This window comes from Canis lupus, chromosome 22 (assembly GCF_011100685.1).
Source record: "Canis lupus familiaris isolate Mischka breed German Shepherd chromosome 22, alternate assembly UU_Cfam_GSD_1.0, whole genome shotgun sequence".
Classification (NCBI taxonomy): Eukaryota; Metazoa; Chordata; class Mammalia; order Carnivora; family Canidae; genus Canis; species Canis lupus.
The window spans coordinates 26,598,629-26,617,429 of NC_049243.1; positions in this window are offsets into that span (position 1 = coordinate 26,598,629).

Genomic DNA, 18,801 nt, shown 5'->3' on the forward strand with positions numbered 1-18,801 from the left:
ATCCAAATCAGTTCTACAAATCATATCTGGGGAGGAGGATTACTTTTTATTCAATCTTCAATGTTATCATAGTTAGCATATTTAACTTAGGTGAGGTCAGTTAATGAGACAGTATGTTTGAATCTTTCATATGTGGGGCTTATACTTTATGTCCATTACATGATGGTTCCCTGTTCCTCAGCAAGGATATTTGCATGCATTTTACAAAACATTTGTAAGAAGAGTGTGTGTGGTGAAATGAAGGAGCCAGGAGATTGGTCCTAAAGAACTGCTGAAGGAATGTGTCTACCATGAACCAGTGATGTTATTCTGAGCGAGTCACTTAATTTTCCTGTTCTGGACATTTTCATCTGTGAGACAAAAATTTTAATTCAGCTATCTGTCATATTTTTTCTATTTACAGAGTTCCATGACTTTTATAACCAAGTGAATATTTCAAATTAGTATACAAGTTGGATTCAGGGCTTTAAGAAAATAAGTTTAGGAAAAAAGTTTTCAAGCCCCTCAGTAGGGAACAAACAGGCCAAAAATCTTTCCTAGGTTGTCAGGTTGCTGTGAAACCCCTTCTGACTTCCTGGCCTTAGGAATCCATATTAACACCTCACCCCCATCCCAGTTCAGCCATCTTTGCCTGTGTCGTACACAGCTTGTCAGGGAGTTCTAAATAACAGTTATTGTTGTTACTATGCCTTTCTTTTCTTTTTTTTTTTTTTTTTTTCATCCCCTATTAGTTCCCAGCAAGAATTTTGAGACCTGCATGATTTAAGCAAAAATTCCAATTTATTTCCAACATAGACAGTTGACTTTAAGAATTCTGAGCTGCTAGCCAGACATCTTCCCCAAAGCAACTTTACTTAAGAAAAAGAAAAAAGCCAAATCAAAGAAAGGAAGAAAGAAGAAAGAAAGAAAGAAAGAAAGAAAGAAAGAAAGAAGAAGAAAGAAAGAAAGAAAGAAAGAAAGAAAGAAAGAAAGAAGAAAGAAAGAAAGAAAGAAAGAAAGAAAGAAGAAAGAAAGAAAGAAAGAAAGAAAGAAAGAAAGAAAGAAAGAAAGAAAGAAAGAGGAAAGGGAAAAAAATGAGAAGTAGATTGTTATTTCCTACTGTTATCACATTTCTGTCAATTTCTCCCTTTATGTCTGCTAATATTTACTTTACATGCCTAGGCACTCCTTTGTTGGGGCATAGATATTTATAATTGTTATACCCTCTTGTTGGATTGTTCATTTTATCATTGTGTAATGCCCTTCTTTATCTCTTATTACAGTCTCTATTTTAAAGTCAATTTTGTCTGATATAAGCATTGCTACCCCAACTTTTTTTTGCATACATTTTCATGAAATATCTTTTTCCATCCCTTCACTTTCGATCTGTACAAGTCTTTAGGTTTGAAGTGAGTCTCTTGTAGGCAGCGTAGAGATGGGTCTTGTTTTGTCTTTTTTTTAATCCATTCAGTCACCCTATGTCTTTTGATTGGACCACTTACATTTAAAGTAATAATATTGTAATAACTATGTATGGTGACAGATGGTAACTATACTTATTGTGGCAGGCATTTGGTAATGTATATAATCATTTAATCACTATATAGTGCACCTGAAACTAACATAGTATTGTATGTCAACTATACTTCAATTTAAAAAATAAGAAAGAAGAAAAGATAAGAAGAATAATGGAAAAGTCAGGTTATTTTGTTTATGAGTAACTGCAGACTTCTTGTATTCATACTAATCAAAGTTTACAGATCCTCAATTCATTTGAAAGCAAATAATTGAGCTGAAAGCAATTGAACTTCCATAGGTCCAGATACATGGCACATTAAAGGAATTAGCACTAAGGAAGATCTGCAGCCCAAAGGTATAGATTTTAATCTCTTCAGTTCCTGAAGAATTGCTTGTAACTTTGAAGTGGGCAATTCTTTGAATAACCTCACCTCTAACTAGTAAGGCCTTCTGCACATCCATTTTGACTTCCAGGTCATTAATTCTCAGCATTCTGTTCTCAGATATAAAGTCAAATCTGGTAATGGTTATTTGAGAAAAAAAAAAAAAAAAAAAAAAAGATGGTCTATCTGAAGTTCAAGTGAATATGGACTTTTAAGCTTTTTATGGAGTGTCTGGAATTTCCTTTCAGTACTATACAATGACAATAATGACATTCTAGATTCTGTTAAATGGAAGATAACTGAAGAAATTAGAAGAGTATTTATCTTTTCTTGGTTGTGAAAGCTCAGTTTCCTAATAGTAGAAACACTTTGATAGTTCAGTGGAACATTGAGAGTACTTATTTTATGATTTTAATTGAGCTTCTCAGGTCATGCCTACTGAATTTTGGATCTTCCCCCAGACATTCATCTTTTGATCTTATGGCTAGTATTGTTTCCAGAGACTTTCAGTAAAGTCAACACTGAATTGTTCACTTGAATAAGCTTATTCTTTCCTTTTGATGAAACAAAGGAATTTCTCCAAATCAAATAGTTAAAAAAAAAATGTTATGAACACTTAAAAAGGGAATTTAAAGTCTCACATAAGTATTAATGATTAACAAAATGGAACTTGCAATAGAGTTATGTGGGTATTCCACGTAAATGGGAGCTTTAGAGATGAATTTCTATTTTAAAGAAGATACTATATGCTAATTATTTTTAAGTGGAAAGAGATGGATAAAAGTATATCATTCCCAGAGAGTTATATTGAAGGAGCCAGGGATTTTTCAGGTTTTACATATTCTCCTCTTTCCTGCCTAAGATTTTACCACATCTCTGGTTGGCCAAAACTAAGCAACCATTTCAGAATACTACAACTGTCAATAATGAGAGTCTGTGATAACCCCATGTTTAATGATGGAGCAAGACAGTTGAGAACCACTGCACTCTACAGTTTGTGGATCTTTAAATGCCTGCAAGAACTAGACACACGATCTAAGTGAAGGATTTAAGGGTAGGAAAGAAAATTTTTTTTCTTGAAATATGATTTTGTTTTTCCTATTTTAAGAGACTCATGGGCACAAAAATTATTTCCATTTCCACATAAATCTATTAGAAAAGCAATAGTGAAGGAACAGAGAAAAATGAGAACTGCCACTTGGTCTTAGCCTTGGGGACCCAACAGGTCCAAAGTGAGCTGGAGGACAAATGCCCTGTCTAAGGAGCATCAGCTGCCACTTATTTCCTACTAATGGTTACCATGGGGAAATATGGACTCAGGATTGCTGTTTATTTTTTTTCAAAAAATGCTATTAATATGTATTTTATATGAAATCTCACACATTTTTAATGTTGATAACCAATTTAGGAAATATTTTAATAGTGTGAGCCAAAGCTCAACCGCAGGATACCCATTTGGAACTTCTGGTCTATAATCTTATTTTTATTTTATTTTATCTTGTTATATTAAGTACAGATATAGATATATATGTTATACCTAACATATATATGCTATATGACCTCAAAATCAGGGGTCAAAGACCAAGAAAGTACGGTATAGGAGAACAATAAAATCAGAGTTAAAAAAAATTATTTGGGTTATGGGTTACCTTAGACAAGTCACAATTTCCTGTCTTGGTTACCTCTCCTGTAAGTTAGAGTTGGATTAAATGACCTCTAAGCTATATTCTACCGACAAAGTTATCTAATTTTAGCATCCTTGGGGAAATCTTCACAATGGATTGGAAATCTCTGAATGTCTAGGTGAATATAAGCACGTGTTTCCACTGTAGATTGGGAATTACAAGCAGAGATGTATTTAAAGATGTAATTAATAGCAGCTATTGGTCCAACCTACTCCACTATTTTTCTTCCATAGTAGCCAATATTCTCCATCACTTAGACCAACATTCTTAACTACTTTGCTATATTGCATTGCCTGTTCAAGCATTTGTGGTGAGAAAGTAGAATTATTTATCTACAAAATATATCACTCCAGAAAACAAACAAAAAACTATTTTAGGAAAATTTTATATTTTTCCTTAACTCTAAAGCTGACATTAAATAACTGCAATATTTTTAAAAGTCATTTTGTATATCATTGTTTAAATTTAAGATGTTTGTATGTTGCTTTAGAACAACTATCAACAGTTCCATAGGAATCACTTTTGCAGCTAACAATTGGTTCTGTCCATTTCCTCTCTTAGAGCAGATTCTTCAACAGGAAAGCAGAGAAGTACAATTATTAAACCTCCACAGTGTCATAAGACATTAGAAATGTGTTACAGTTGTATTAAAAATAAGTATACATAATTGGTAATGGGTATATTTAGATATCACTGTTAAATCTCATCTAATAGCTCCCAAAGTTAAACATAAGTAAGCCATCAGGGTGTTGTTAGTAAATTCCTGATCCTCATCCCTGGAGATTCTAACTTTTGTTTCAAGTTAGGAAAACCACTGTACTAATCTAATACATTTATTTACAGATAAAGAATTGTTTATGTAGATATATTCAATGGTTTGAAGATAGAAATTGATCTTTGGCTTTTGACTTGAGCACGATGTTAGTGAACAAACTGAAGGCAATATTTTTGGACATATATTAGCTTCACATTCAGTCTTAATCTAGACTTCTTTCCAGTGCTTTCTTTTTTTAAGATCCAAAAAATTAATTTCCCAATGTGTAATTTTTATTTGTTAAATATAACCTAATCACACTCAAAGGCTTACACTTACAGTCACTGTCCAGTGACATAAAAATTGACAAATAAATATGAAATGTATAAAGTATTTATTATGGACTGAAATATGTTCATCCTAAAATTCATATGTTAAAGCCCTAGCTGGTCAATATCCCAGAATGTGACTGTATTTGAAGATAGGGCTTTTCAGGGTGAAAGAGCTAAAATGAGATCTTTAGGGTGGACACTAATCCAATCTGGCTGGTGTTCTTATAAGAAGGGGTTAATCTGAACACACAAAGTGATACCAGACGTACCCATGCACAAAAGAAGGACCATGTGAAGACACAGTGAGAAGGAACCATCTAAAAGCCAAGGAGAAGGGCCTCAGAAGAAACCAAACCTGCCAACACCTTGATCTTGGATTTCTAACCTCCAAACCTATAGTAAGAAAATTAATTTCTGTTGTTTAAGCCACCCTGTCTGTGGTATTCTTTAATGGCTATCCTAGCAAATTAACGTAGTATTCTTTGGTGAAATCAATAATAGATACATATAAATTGTCTTCTATATTTATTACAATTTTTCTAGATCTCTGAATGTTTATTTTCCAAAGAAACTATGCTACTGTGAGAGTTGTACACTCAACAAAAGATTCAATATCAAATTAAACATAAAACAGACAAATTGTAACACAGAGATGCCATCATAAGCAGGTCAGGGGCCAGGGTAGGTGGGCAATGTAAATAAAACGACCAGGTTGGAGATCCAGATGAGGCCAGGACCAACCCATGTGAAGATTAGTAGTCAATTTGTTGTTCCTGAGGAGCTTGAGCCCTTCCCCCCACATGTATTCTCTGAGGCACTGAAATTAACTTTTCTTCCAATTTGAAATAATAGCTTTATGACAAAAAACATAGAATGTGGAGGTGGAGAAGAAGCCACAGAGAACTTGGTTAAATGTTTGTCTCACAGATGAAAACATCCAGGACAAGACAATTAAATGACTTGTCCAGCATAACACCATTGGCTCATGGCAGATGCATTCATTCAGGAAATATTTCAAAACCAAGTCTTCTGATTCCTCCTTTCTATGTTCTTCTCACTTCAGTACATATAGCTTCCTTACAAATATTGTTAAAGTGGGTACACACACTCTTGCCCTAAACAGGGAATTTCCATATAACTTACATACAGTGTAAGCACCACACACAAAAGGTTCATGCTCACTGTTCATTACTGACTTCACCTAAGTTTAAAGATATTAGCATAGCATTGAAAATTGAATAAAAATAATTTTCTTTTTCCCTTCAAAATACGAATAAATTCCAATGCACCTGAGATTATTAGGCTGAGGAGTAACCTGGATGAAAGGGACCCCGGCTAGTCCCCAGCCTGCCTGCTGGCTGCTTCATCTTGAACACAGGCAGAACCAGCAAAGATCGGTGAGAAAAAAGTAATTCTGGTGTCAAGTTCAAGTTCTGAGTTAGTATGTTATATAACAAAAACCAAATCTGCTTAATTTAAATTCTGTTAAACAGGACTTTTTAAAAAATCATATACTTAAGACCTTCATAAAGAGAGAAGATACTTTGACCATTTAATAAAAATGTACTATTTAAAAAAAGATGATAAAAAGAAGAAAAAAGTTCTTACTTAGAAATTATAAAATAACCAAACGAAATATTCGATGGAAGCCTTGGAAAATAATATTGTCAACTCACAGAAGTAAAAAACTTAGGGAAAATTGGAGAACAAACATACTAAATGAGAGGATTAATCTGAGAAGTTCTATAATCGATTTTTTAACAAGTGTTCCAGAAAAAGAAGTCAAAACAGAAACAACCAGAGAGACTTACAGAAAGAAATCTATGATGTGAAAGGACACATTTATCCAGACTGAGAAGGTCCACATGATTAGCTTAAAAAAAGAAAAAAAGAAAGAAAGAAAGAAAGAAAGAAAGAAAGACCCATGCCAAAGGCTATCATCACATTTCCTAAACTCCAGAGAGAAGAAAAACAGGTCATATATACATGATCATTGATAATAATGGCATCAGATTTCTCAACAGCTACTCTGGAAGCTGAAGATTTTTGGGCAATGTCTTTAAAATTTGGAGTCAAAATTATTTTTGACATAAAACACTATATACATCAAAACTTTCAATCAAATGTGAGAGTAGAATAAACATAGGTTTAGTGTGCAGTGGCTGAAAAGTACCCCTGTGCTTCCTTTGTTAGGCAGCTGCCAGAGACATCTTTTAGCAAAAGAAATGAAAAACCCACCAAGGAGGACACTATGATATTCGGGAAATGTGGGCTCTGGGATAGCAGACAGCTCTGAAGATTGGAGTTGGAGAACAAAGGATGGGGAAAAGAGATGTCCAGGGGAGAAAACGAAATAGTAGAAATCACTTTATTCGTGCATATGGAAAAAATACTAGGTCACCCTTAATAGGTCAGTTGGAACATTTAAAAAAAAATTGCAAGAGATCCAAGAAAATCTAAGCAAAATTTTTAAATGATAATCTGCAAGAGAAAAAAGTAAAAAGAAAATTAATCCCATGGGACGCCTGGGTGGCCCAGCAGTTGAAGGTCTGCCTTTGGCTCAGGGCCTGAATCCCAGGATCCTAGGATCAAGTCCCACATCAGGTTCCCCACGGGGAGCCTGCTTCTCCCTCTGCCTATGTCTCTGCCTCTCTCTCTGTGTCTCTCATGAATAAATAAATAAAATCTTTAAAAAAAAAAGAAAATTAATCCCAGGCTGTTTTTATAGGAAGAGTTTCCCAGTATAAGTTTAGAAATAATCATAGAGGAACAATGTAATTTTTGCCAACATCTTTGAAACAGAAGTGATTTTTGGAGAAAACATAAATTCCATGAGGGTGGGGATTCTTTTTCACAGATGGATCCCCTGTGCCTAGAAGTGAGAATTAATCGTGTTGAATAAAAATTCATTAAATTGAATGGAGGACTATCTGGGTTTACAAATACAAATGGCTTGCTACCTCTTCTGATGAACAAACTTTTTCTAAGTGCTTTCAAAATGAATTACACCATTCTCTGCCGTATTTAAAGGAGTTTAGATTATTCAGTAATATCTGTATGATGATCAATGATAGTACTCTTTGTATGCATTATCAGGAATAAGTTTCTTTCTTTTTTTTTTTTTTTTTTTTTGTTAGAAGGATCCAGTTTGCTCTGCTTTTTGATTCATTTCTTTGCCTTTCATGCTACTCTATTTGCTTAGCACTTATTTGCACACCTGCTCTGTGTCAGGCACTGTCTAGCACCTGGGGATATAATATGGGGGAGAATAACCCAAAGATATTCTTTGTGTCATTGTGAAGTCAAGCATTAATACTGGGAAAGACAGACATCAAACAAATAAATAAAACAATGATAAATATTGTGGAAGAAAGTACAGGACACAGAGAATGTAACATCTGGCATCATGGTGGTGAGCGGGCACAGAGAAGGCTTCAATCTGATGTATATAACAGTATAATTGCAGTTTCCTTTAATATTTTTGAGTCCTTACTCTGCACTCTTCTAAGTTTTTTACATGTAACCATCATGACAACTCTATGAGGCAGGTATTATCATAATTCCCATTTTACAGATGAGGAAAAGGAAGTATAGAATGTGCTTGCAAGTTTGCATAGTCAGTAAATAGCTGATGTCAACCCAGCTAATCTGCCTCCAGAATATGCTCTGTTGCATTTCTAGAATAATCTCTATGAAATAGCTAACATTTGTAGTGGGCTTATTATGTTTAGGCGTTACATGAAGGCCTTCCTTACAGAGATATCTTACCTTTTTTTTAAGATTTTATTCATTTATTCATGAGAGAAAGAGAGAGAGAGAGAGAGGCAGAGACTCAGGCAGAGGGAGAAGCAGGCTCCATGCAGGGAGCCCGATGTGGGACTCGATCCCGTGGCTCTAGGATCACACCCCAGGCTGAAGGCAGGTGCTAAACCACTGAACCACCCAGGGATCCCCGAGATATCTTAATTCTCACAAAACCCTGTGACATGGACACTATTGTAATAGATTGAAACACATGAACACAGTATTTTCTGGCTCCTCGTATCAATAGTTGGACTCTATTAACCACCCCTTAATCTGAAAACATTTTATATCCTCTAGTCCCACTCACTCCACCTGCTGGCTGCAGCTACCTGAGTAAGCCAGGAAAAACCAATAAAAGAATTACCCGTCAATCCACAGAATGTTAGGAAATAATAAATTGCTTTCACTAAATTCTAAAGCAGAATGGTACGTGGCAATAGAGACTTGCTATAATGATTTGCATCCCCAGTTAGAGAAAGAATGTTGTCCAGAGTCACAGAGCTGGTCGTTGATATAGAATTCCAATCCACATTGCACTGCCAGAGTCCAAAGTGCTCGACTCCTATAGTCTACCGCATTTCTACCAACGTATGGACTGGCCTTAGAGATTTGCTCCTAAGGAACAGTGTGTGGCAAAAGTGACTTTTAAGGACTAACTATTTATGACCCCCTCTCAATTCATTCCTTGAATCCCTAGTCCCCAGTGTGAGGGTATTAGAAAGTGGGTATCTTAAGAGGTAATTAGGTTTATATGAAGTCATGAGGGTGAAGACCCCATGATGGGATTAATTAAGCTCCCATAAGAATAAGAACAGAGACCAGAGTTTTCTCTCTGCCATGTGAGAACACCCATAAGGCAGGAAGAGGGCTGTCACAAAAACCTGACCATGTTGGCAACCTGATCTCAGCCTCCGGAACTGTGTGAAATATCTGTTGTTGAAGCCACTCAATCTGTGGCATTTTGTTGTAACACCTTGGGCTAAGAAGGGGAAGCTGGTGTGACTTCAAAGGCTAGGTCATAAATGTCATCCAGCTTCCTCTTGGCACCACCCCCACCCCCAGGACATACTTCATGGGATCCCAATGCTAACATGTATGTAATAGGTCTGGCTACCCTGGAGCTGCCATGCTAAAGAGATCACATATAATAGAGAACAAGTCCCAGGGAGCACCTGCTGTTTCAGCCCCCCTGTCTGACTGTACCCAGCCCAAGTGCTAGCTGGGTGACTGAGCAGCCTTCAGGTAATTTGGACCCTCACCTTTGAGCCACCTCTGATACCAAGTCGAGAGCAGATGTCCCATCCTCACTGAGCCTTACCCCGATTGCAGGCCCATCAAAATAAATGCGGTTGGTGTTTGAAGCCACTAAGAATTAGGGTGGTTTGTTACACAGCAATAGGTAACTGGAACACTATTAGTGTGTTTGCTCTCAGCAGCCCTCTTCTTCCTTCTAATCTGCTATTTTTAATAGGGTTTAGGAAGCAGATAAACAGACATGTTATAATTCTGTGTAAAAAAAAAAAAAAAGGTAAAAATAAGCTAACAATAGACCCAGCATGCTCTTTTTCTTTTTTTTTTAATAAAGTGTGTGACTTTTATGTTTGAATTGTTCAATATTGATTTAGATTTTCTGGAGCACTTTTGTGCTTGTGTGCTAGATCTTAGTTGTTTTTTTCCAGAAGCAGATAGCTGAATTCTAGATGGTAAGATCATAATATTTGTATTACATTCTTTTCCACAAAACTTTAGTTTTTTCAGACTGCACTTAAGATAGTTAAGAGCAAACCTAATTGTTAATAGCAATTCTTCTTTTTATGATGTAAAAACAATCTGAGATGGAAATAATTTCTTAAATATAGAGCCCACACAGATGCTAATTCCAGCCCCCTTTGATTTTTGGAGCGGATTCCACAATGAGTTTACAAATGCTGAGAGCGCTGAAATCCTTGCTTTTATTCAATTAAGCAGTTTTAAGGACCCAGTTAAAACATGAAAACAGACTAAGAAAAAATAACTTTCCTGTGGGACTCAAGCTCTCCACAGCAGAGTCATTCACTTTTTATGATCGTTATAATTATTAGTAGTGATGGTGATAACAATATATCATTTATATAGCACTTTAGAATTGCACGAAGCTTTCCTACCATCATTTATTAGCTAATCTTCAGAACACTCTTCAGTAATAAGTCAATATTTCTGCTTCCATTTAACAGGTAGGAAATTGAGGTACAGCAGGCTTGAGCTACCTATCAGAAGTCGGTCAAAACATTAGTTCACGGCCTGAGGTGAATACTGTCTCCATAGCACAGCTGAAGGCACCATTCTCCCTAACCAATCGGATCTCATGCAACAACCTTGCCTATTGCTTCTGACCACCGTGACCTTAAGCTTGATTTTTAAAATAAATTCTCTCAATTTTAGGATGTCATCATAAAAAGATTTCCCCAAGATAATTGGAAGACAAAAATAAATGACAACAAAAATAGTTACACCTCTATCTGCGTAAGTTACATCATTTAATAAGTAAGACATTCAAGGTTAATGCCAGAACTCTCGAAGATATTGGGGAAGTTGAATTATGTACCTGAAATATACCAAGGAGAACCTGGAATGATGGTGAGATTATTCTCCTTAGTTAATTTTAGGAATGGCTTACCCCCAACAGTGTCTAAGTACAGCTAAAGAACATATCACACTGAATAATTAAATTTGATTAAATGGGAAATGTCAGATTCAATAGGAAAAATTACTACAATTTTCAGGTCCATAGCAGAAGCAGATTTTAAAATCTCATTGTTAGAAATACCGAGGATGGGACAGCTGAGTGGCTCAGTGGTTGAGTGTCTGCCTTTGGCTAACAGGGTGATTCCAGGATCCAGGATCAAGTCCCACATTGGGCTCCTTGCAGAGAGCCTGCTTCTCCCTCTGCCTGTGTCTCTGCCTCTGTGTGTGTGGGTCTCTCATGAATAAATAAATAAAAGTGCTTAAAAAAATACTGAAGATGCCTAAATTTTACTAACACGGTTCTATAGCCATTACTGTAATTATTCATTTCCCTAGAGATCATGTAAGAATTACATATACCACCTCGGGATATATTTCTTCCTAGAGAGGTCTCTACTTCTCCTTTCTCTTTCTCTCCTTCATGTCTTACTTCCCTACCCAACTAATGTAACACAGTGTCTGGCTAATATGGATCACCTTGGTTTTCCCCAGTGCAAACTGACCTTTTGTTCTCAAGCAGTGCAATAAAATAGACTATCTTAATATGCTTTTACAAAACTCATTGAAACTTGTAGTTTGTGCTTCTAGCACAAATATGACAAAGCAAGGACCCATTCTCCTGGCCTCTCCTTAGAAATGCCCATCACCCAGCATCCATTTCATGTCAGGTCCTGCCAATTGTGCCCTGTGGCTGACACACTAGCCCACACACACACAAGTATGGCACAGTCTCTGTGAAGTCAGAAGACTTCTTTTCTTTTGCTGGCTTCCTCATCCTCCAAGCAAGAATTCAAATGTCAATCACTTTTAGTTAGATTTCATGGAGAGCATCATAAAAATGGTAACCAATCCAATTGCAAATCACTTGATGAATCTTCTTTGAAGAGTTGCCAATAATGCTAATCGTCAAATGGTTGAATCCAGCTTTGTAAAGATGCGTTTGTGAAGAACAGCAATCTCTGTGACTTTGACAAAGGAACTGCTGACTTGCATCACTGTTTGTCTTTTGATGTGAAAGAGCAAATCGATTTATAGAGCTTTTGCTTGCAGATGTAGGATATGATTAGTATGCAGAAAGACCTTTCCACAGTGTCATTTGTTTATTTAGCTGCCTCTGCACTCAGCTCTGATTGTGTATACCTAATTAATGTATACAAAGCGAAAGGAAATAAAACCATGCATCCACAATCTCAGGATACTGTATAGCATTTCATTTGTCACTATTGGGTTGAGGGACACTCCCATTTTACTAGCTGCGTACCAAATAAAACGTGGAGATTCATCAAACAGAACAGTAAAAATGCAAGAATTCTTCTCATCAAAGTTCTTCTTGGCTATTTATAAACTCAGAAAGATACAAATTAACCCACTGAAATATGAAAAGGTTTCTTTTTCTTTTCTATCCTGGTATTTGAATTTTTATTCAAAGCAATTGTTGAGTCTTTAGGAAAAGTACCTGTGATTTCTTCCAGAGGTCAAAGTACTTTGTAAAACATCCTGTGAGACCTGAATCATCCCATTCTTCAAGGCCTCACTGTTCAGATGCCTGGAAATTTTAGCTGAGAAGGATTTTAAGTGAAAAAGCAAAGACGCTAGAGACCTTCATGTCAATAATGAATGATCAATAGAAGTCACACACTCGAACATTGACATTCAGTCAGCAATTCCCTGTTATTCATGCACATTTCACATTGTCTATTCAGGTTCTGTAAGAGACACTGGTAGCAAAATGGCAAAGCTGCTAAAATCTTTAGACTACCAAATAATGAAATCCAGAGTGACATCTAGTGACATCCTACATTAGAAGCACTTGCTTTGCATCTCATACACCGAGCCACATTCTCCAGCACCAACTAGTTGCCCTTCCAGAATAGGGATCAGCACTTCCTATCTAGTCACTGGCTGAACTCTACAATAATTTCTTAAATACTAGTTGCCTCCAATGTTTGCCTCAGCCTAATACAAACGTCTCTTATTTTCAGCCCCCAAACTATGAAAACTCCAATCGTCGACTCCAAGTTTAAATGGCTCTTTGAATTTCTCCACAGCTTTTCATTCCATGGCAAGCAAGCCTTTCACTACCTCCCACCCCGCTCTGTCTCTGCGTTAGCGTGAACAGCACGCCAGAATCACTGCCTTAAATCATGCCAGGGAGCTGCCACAGTAGTTCAAACCTCTCCAAGAGCAGAAGCCAAGGGAGCTGTTATCTTATTGCTGAAATCCAGAACATGCTATCCCATCTAAATCACCGGTGTCATGGTCTCATTTGCAACGAAATTTCTTTGATCTTTTTTCCTAGTGGATTGGGGATTTTTTTTTTTTTTCCGAAAGGGCTGGTTCTGAATAATATGGCCATTTTAGAAACAGAGAGAAGAAAATTTAAATCGAAGAGATGAAACTGACATAGCATTCAAAAGAAAAGATCAACATATTTGCTTCTCATGGACTTCAGACATTTTACAACAATTCTTTGACCTGGTGCGAACCTCATCTGGAGCATAACAAAGGCACATTCAGTAAACTTTTCAAGACAATGAATATGTCTTTTTTTTTTTTTTTCAAAGTAAGTGTCTTTTAAATAGAACTATTCTCTTTTCCCTAGGCTCCTCCTCACATGGGACACGAAAAGCGTGTCACACATAAAATAAATAAGTTCCCAAGCAGGAAGTGCAATCGTCTGTGGGCAAGAGACATGCTTCCTGCAATAGTCAAAATTAAAAATAGAATGATGTAAATCCATCTTGTGATTTCATAACAAAAAAAAAAGAATTAAGTGACATACCCACTTAAATATGACAAAAGCTGATGGATAAAGAAGACTGATACTATTAAAAACAACATCCACCTACGTCTTCAAGTATGAGATGCATACATTAATTAATAGTGATATGCCACGTGCACAGTAAGGGCTGAGGGCAAAAGAGGGAATAAGCCAGGCAAGTTCCTTGAAATCCTGTCTTTAAGTTACATCTTAAGATATCAACTGCAGCCAGGACTCACACTAAGAAACATGCAATCCCATCTGATTACTGAGTTTCAGTTTATCTGTTAGTGAGTTCCTTGTTTCTGCCTTCAACTTCACGAGATGGCACTTTATTTCAAATCATCCCAATATTTCCATTCAAGTTCATTCATTCAATCCCTTCATTTTACAGATAAAGGAACAGAGATCTGAGAATTGAAACACTTTCCCCCAAGGTCCCAGTTTTAGCACATAACTGATCTGGGTGAGAATTTAGACTCACTTAGCAAATGATCAATTGCAAATTTGAAAATTGATCAGGATTTGCTGTCAGATTGTCCCACTATATCCCTTGGCTTCATGCTGTCACATATTAAGGACAGGCAAAAAGCCTGATGATTGTCAGTAATATAATAATAAACAATTTCACAATTTTGTTAATCTGTTTTTTTTTTTCTTTTCTCTGGATTTCTTTGGAATTAATTTACAGATATAACATATGTTTCAAGCAAATTATAGCTCCTCTAATTTGAGGAAGGCAGTGTTTTATAGGGAAAAATACTGACACGAGAGAAAAAGATATTTAGGGATTTTTAAAGCTCTATTAAATATTTGGGAGATTATGAATAGCTATTTTTTATATATTTTTTAAAAAGGCAGGGCAGCCCGGATGGCTCAGTGGTTTAGTGCTGCCTTCAGCCCAGGGCGTGATCCTGGAGACCGAGGATCGAGTCCCACATCAGGCTCCCTGCATGGAGCCTGCTTCTCCCTCTGCCTGTGTCTCTGTCTCTCTCTCTTTCTCTCTGTGTGTCTCTCATGAATAAATAAATAAAATCTTTAAGAAATAATAAAATAAATAAAAATAGTAAGTAAAGAATTTTAAAAAGGCATTCATACCATGATCTCTAAAGTCTCTCCTAGCTCTAAAAATTTTACTCAAGTTATAAACATTTACCTTTTTGTAGCTAATTGACCTATTTTGGAACACAATTCTATCATTGTCCAGTACAGAAGATTGTTTCTCACATAATTAGACAATAAATTTAAGTTCTATGTATTTTTAATACAGTAGTTCAATTTTTTCCATGATATTTCTTTCTTTAATATTTAAATTAGAGCTACCCACCAATTATTGAAAAATTTACTGTATTTAAGAAAAGAGCAGCAATCCTCTTTTCCCTAAATGTAACCTTGCCGGTTTATTCCACTCACTTCTTGGCAAAATAACCCACAAAGATACTTGTTTAATTTTTAGGCATGTGTTTAATATTTAGATATGCCATTCTCATTTTTCAATATCTTTAAAGTAAACTATGGAGTAGTAGTACCACTAAGCTTTCTTTTCATCTTTACATCTCTACAATTTATAAGAGTGCTGGCTCTTATACATGGCAGGTATTCAATAATGTGCTGTAATGATAAATGCTTGCACAAAAATTAGGGCTAAAAAGAAGCTTAGAGGTTACTAATCCAGCTGCCTCATTTTAAGGCCATATAGGCTCTGAGTCTCCCAGATATTCAGTGATTTACCCAATGTTACCAGTCAAGCGAAGGACCCAGAGGCCTTCTGAATGATAATTCCATACTCTTTCTAATATCCTTTTCTTTTTTCAAAGGTATCTTGGAAACATTCTTCTAAAGCATTTATTCTGTAAATGATGTTTGGATACTTTTCTTCACAGTTAGTTCTCATGTACATCTCACATATGATCACCCCCAAATGGTATGTTCTCCAATTCATAATTCATAGGCTCATCCATGCTACTTGATGAAGCTGGAAGCATGGTACATGTGGTAGGCTGAATAATGGCCCCAGAAGTTATCCAGAGTGTCATACTCAGAATCTGTGGATGTTCTTAAATGACCAAAGAGACTTTATAGATATAATTAGGTATTTTGAAATGAAGAGATTTTCCTGGATTATTTTGGCAGGCCCTAACTGTAATCAGAAGTATCCTTAGAGAAGTGAGGTAGGAGGAGATTTGACTACTGAGAAGAAGGCAACATAGGACTGAACCAAGATGGGACCCCACTGACTTTGAAGATGGAAGAAGGGGCCAGGATTATGTTTAAAGATGATATATGAGTAAAGTTAATTTTCTTTCTAAGGGCTAAATAGTGCAGGGTAGTAGGGTGAAGTTTCCCATAAAATAAGTAAATACATGCATTCTCTGGGCAAAATTGTTCCAAAAAGAAGTGCTGGGAGAAAGAAAGCACTAGGAGAATGTCTGTTTTGTCTAGAGAGGGCATGCATGCAAGGAATGCTGTTCTAGAAGCTGGAAAGTGCAAGGAGATAGATTCTCCTCGACCCACTGGAAGAAGGCTCTAGAAGGTGTAGATACTTTGATTTTAGCTCAGTGAAGCTAATTTTGGACTTCTTATCTCCGGGCTGTAAATGTGTGTAGTTTTAAGCCATTGTTTGTAGGAATTTGTTACAGGGGCAATAGGAAACTAATACAGCAGTCTAGATTGGTCAAGGAATGGAGAATCTTGGCTTGGACGTGGCTGACCCACATCATCTCTCTGCTTGTTATTTCTACGAATGCCTCTCCGTGGCTGCTAGAAGAATAATGAAGTGTCTCATCAGTATTGCATTTGCATTCAAGCTCAGTGAACCATCGAGTGCGAGACAAGACTGTTCTGCAGAATTCCCATGTAGAGTCTTAGGCACAACTGATGTAACTCTATAGAAATCTTGGTGTAAGATTTTATTTTTTATTTTTTTTAAAGAACTTATTCATTCATTTGAGAGAGAGAGACCACAAGCAGAGGGAGCAACAAAGGGAGAGGGAGAAGCAGACTCCCCGCTGAGCAGAGAGCCAGACTCAGGGCTTGAGCCTAGGACCCTGACCAGAGCCGAAGGCAGATGCTTAACCAACTGAGCCATCCAGGTGCCCTGGTATAAGATTTTAAAAGTGCCCTCCTGGGACACGGTGGCTCAGCAGTTGAGCACCTGCCTTTGGCTCAGGGCGTGATCCCAGAGTCCCAGGATTGAGTCCCACATTGGGCTCCCTGCATAGAGTCTGCTTCTCCCCTCTGCCTATGTCTGTCTGTCTGTCTGTCTCTCTCTCTCTCTGTCTCTCATGAAAAAATAAATAAATAAGATCTTTTTTTTTTTTTTAAAGTGCCCTCCTAAGAAGATAAATTAGAAAAAAATGGAACTTTTAGAGGAACAATGAAGTCTATTCCCCCTGAGACAGCACAGTGTTGGAACAGAGTCCAAGTCTGGACTAGTGAAACAACTAGATTTTATTGCCACTTGCTGCCTGGGCCTTTGTGCAGTGCACATGCTATGCTACTCTCTTCAGTATCCTGATCTGAGGAGGGTGAGAGAGAAGGAGTTCAACTCAGCTTCCTGTGGAAAGATACAACCTCTCCGCCCCACTCCCTCTTTCATTAGGGACAAATACTCTTGAGAAGAATTGCTAGCTTCTTGACATCAAATCCCTACAAGTCTTGAGGGCATAAAGAGTAATATCCATCAGACAATGTCAGTTACACAATGTTTCCAAAGTCACTTTTTTAAAGATAATTTGTGGTTAAATGTAAACAGGTTGTATTTTTTTCCAAGTTGTTTGCTCTCATATATAAAGGCTACAATTATAAAAACTCTGCACCACCTAATACAGATGATTTAAATTTTAAACTGAAGGAAAATGCATATGCCTGTTAAGATAGAAACCTTCTCCTAGACTTCTCACTAATGGAATTAAGTTGTTGTGCCAGTTAGGTTTCTTTTTATATCATCTTTCTGAATGTTGTTTTCTTTTCTTAGAGCTCGATAAGAAAGTTTCCTAAATTGTGCCCATCATGAAATTAACATTGGGAAGAAATTAGTATAGCTACCAAAATACTAACCACTGTATAATCATGTGCATGGAACAATTCTTAGCCCCTTGTTAACAGTATTGTGAAAACTTTGTGTGTGGGGGGAGGTTTGTTTCAAAACAACACCTCTTCATTATAGAAAATTTAAACTATATACAAGTGAAAGAATAAAGCAAAGATAACCTATAATGCTACAGCCAGACATCTCCTCTGATAATAATTTCATTTCATTTTTTAAATTATTTTAAAGATTTTATTTATTTATTCATGAGAGACAGAGAGAGGCAGAGACACAGGTAGAGGGAGGAGCAGGCTCCCCTTGGGGAACCTAAGGTGGGACTTGATCCCAGGGCCCCGGGATCATGCCTAGAGCCAAAGGCAAACACTCAACCACTGAGCCACCTAGGCGTCCCACGATAATAATTTTAATAGCGATAGTGTATAATAATGAATAACATAATTTAATATCAAAATATAACATAGGTTACAGAATATACATACAAAATTTATATTTGTGGTTGAGCAAATAGATACGAAGTGACTCTCATGTGATAACTCCACAGATCCAAGAAATCATACATGGTTTTCACTCCAGAGGGCTCCTATGTCTGTATCATAACCCTATCTCTCCTTCTCACATGTAACCATTACCGAGTTATGTCACACTTATTCCTGGCTTTCCTTTAGTTTTACCGTAAATATAGGTCTCCTTAAACACTGTAGTTTAAACTATTTCTGAGGCATATATAAGGGAAATCACACCTTATGTATCTTTGTGTTCCTTGCTTGTTTTATCCAATACCAGATTTGTAAGACTTTTCCATGTTGTTCT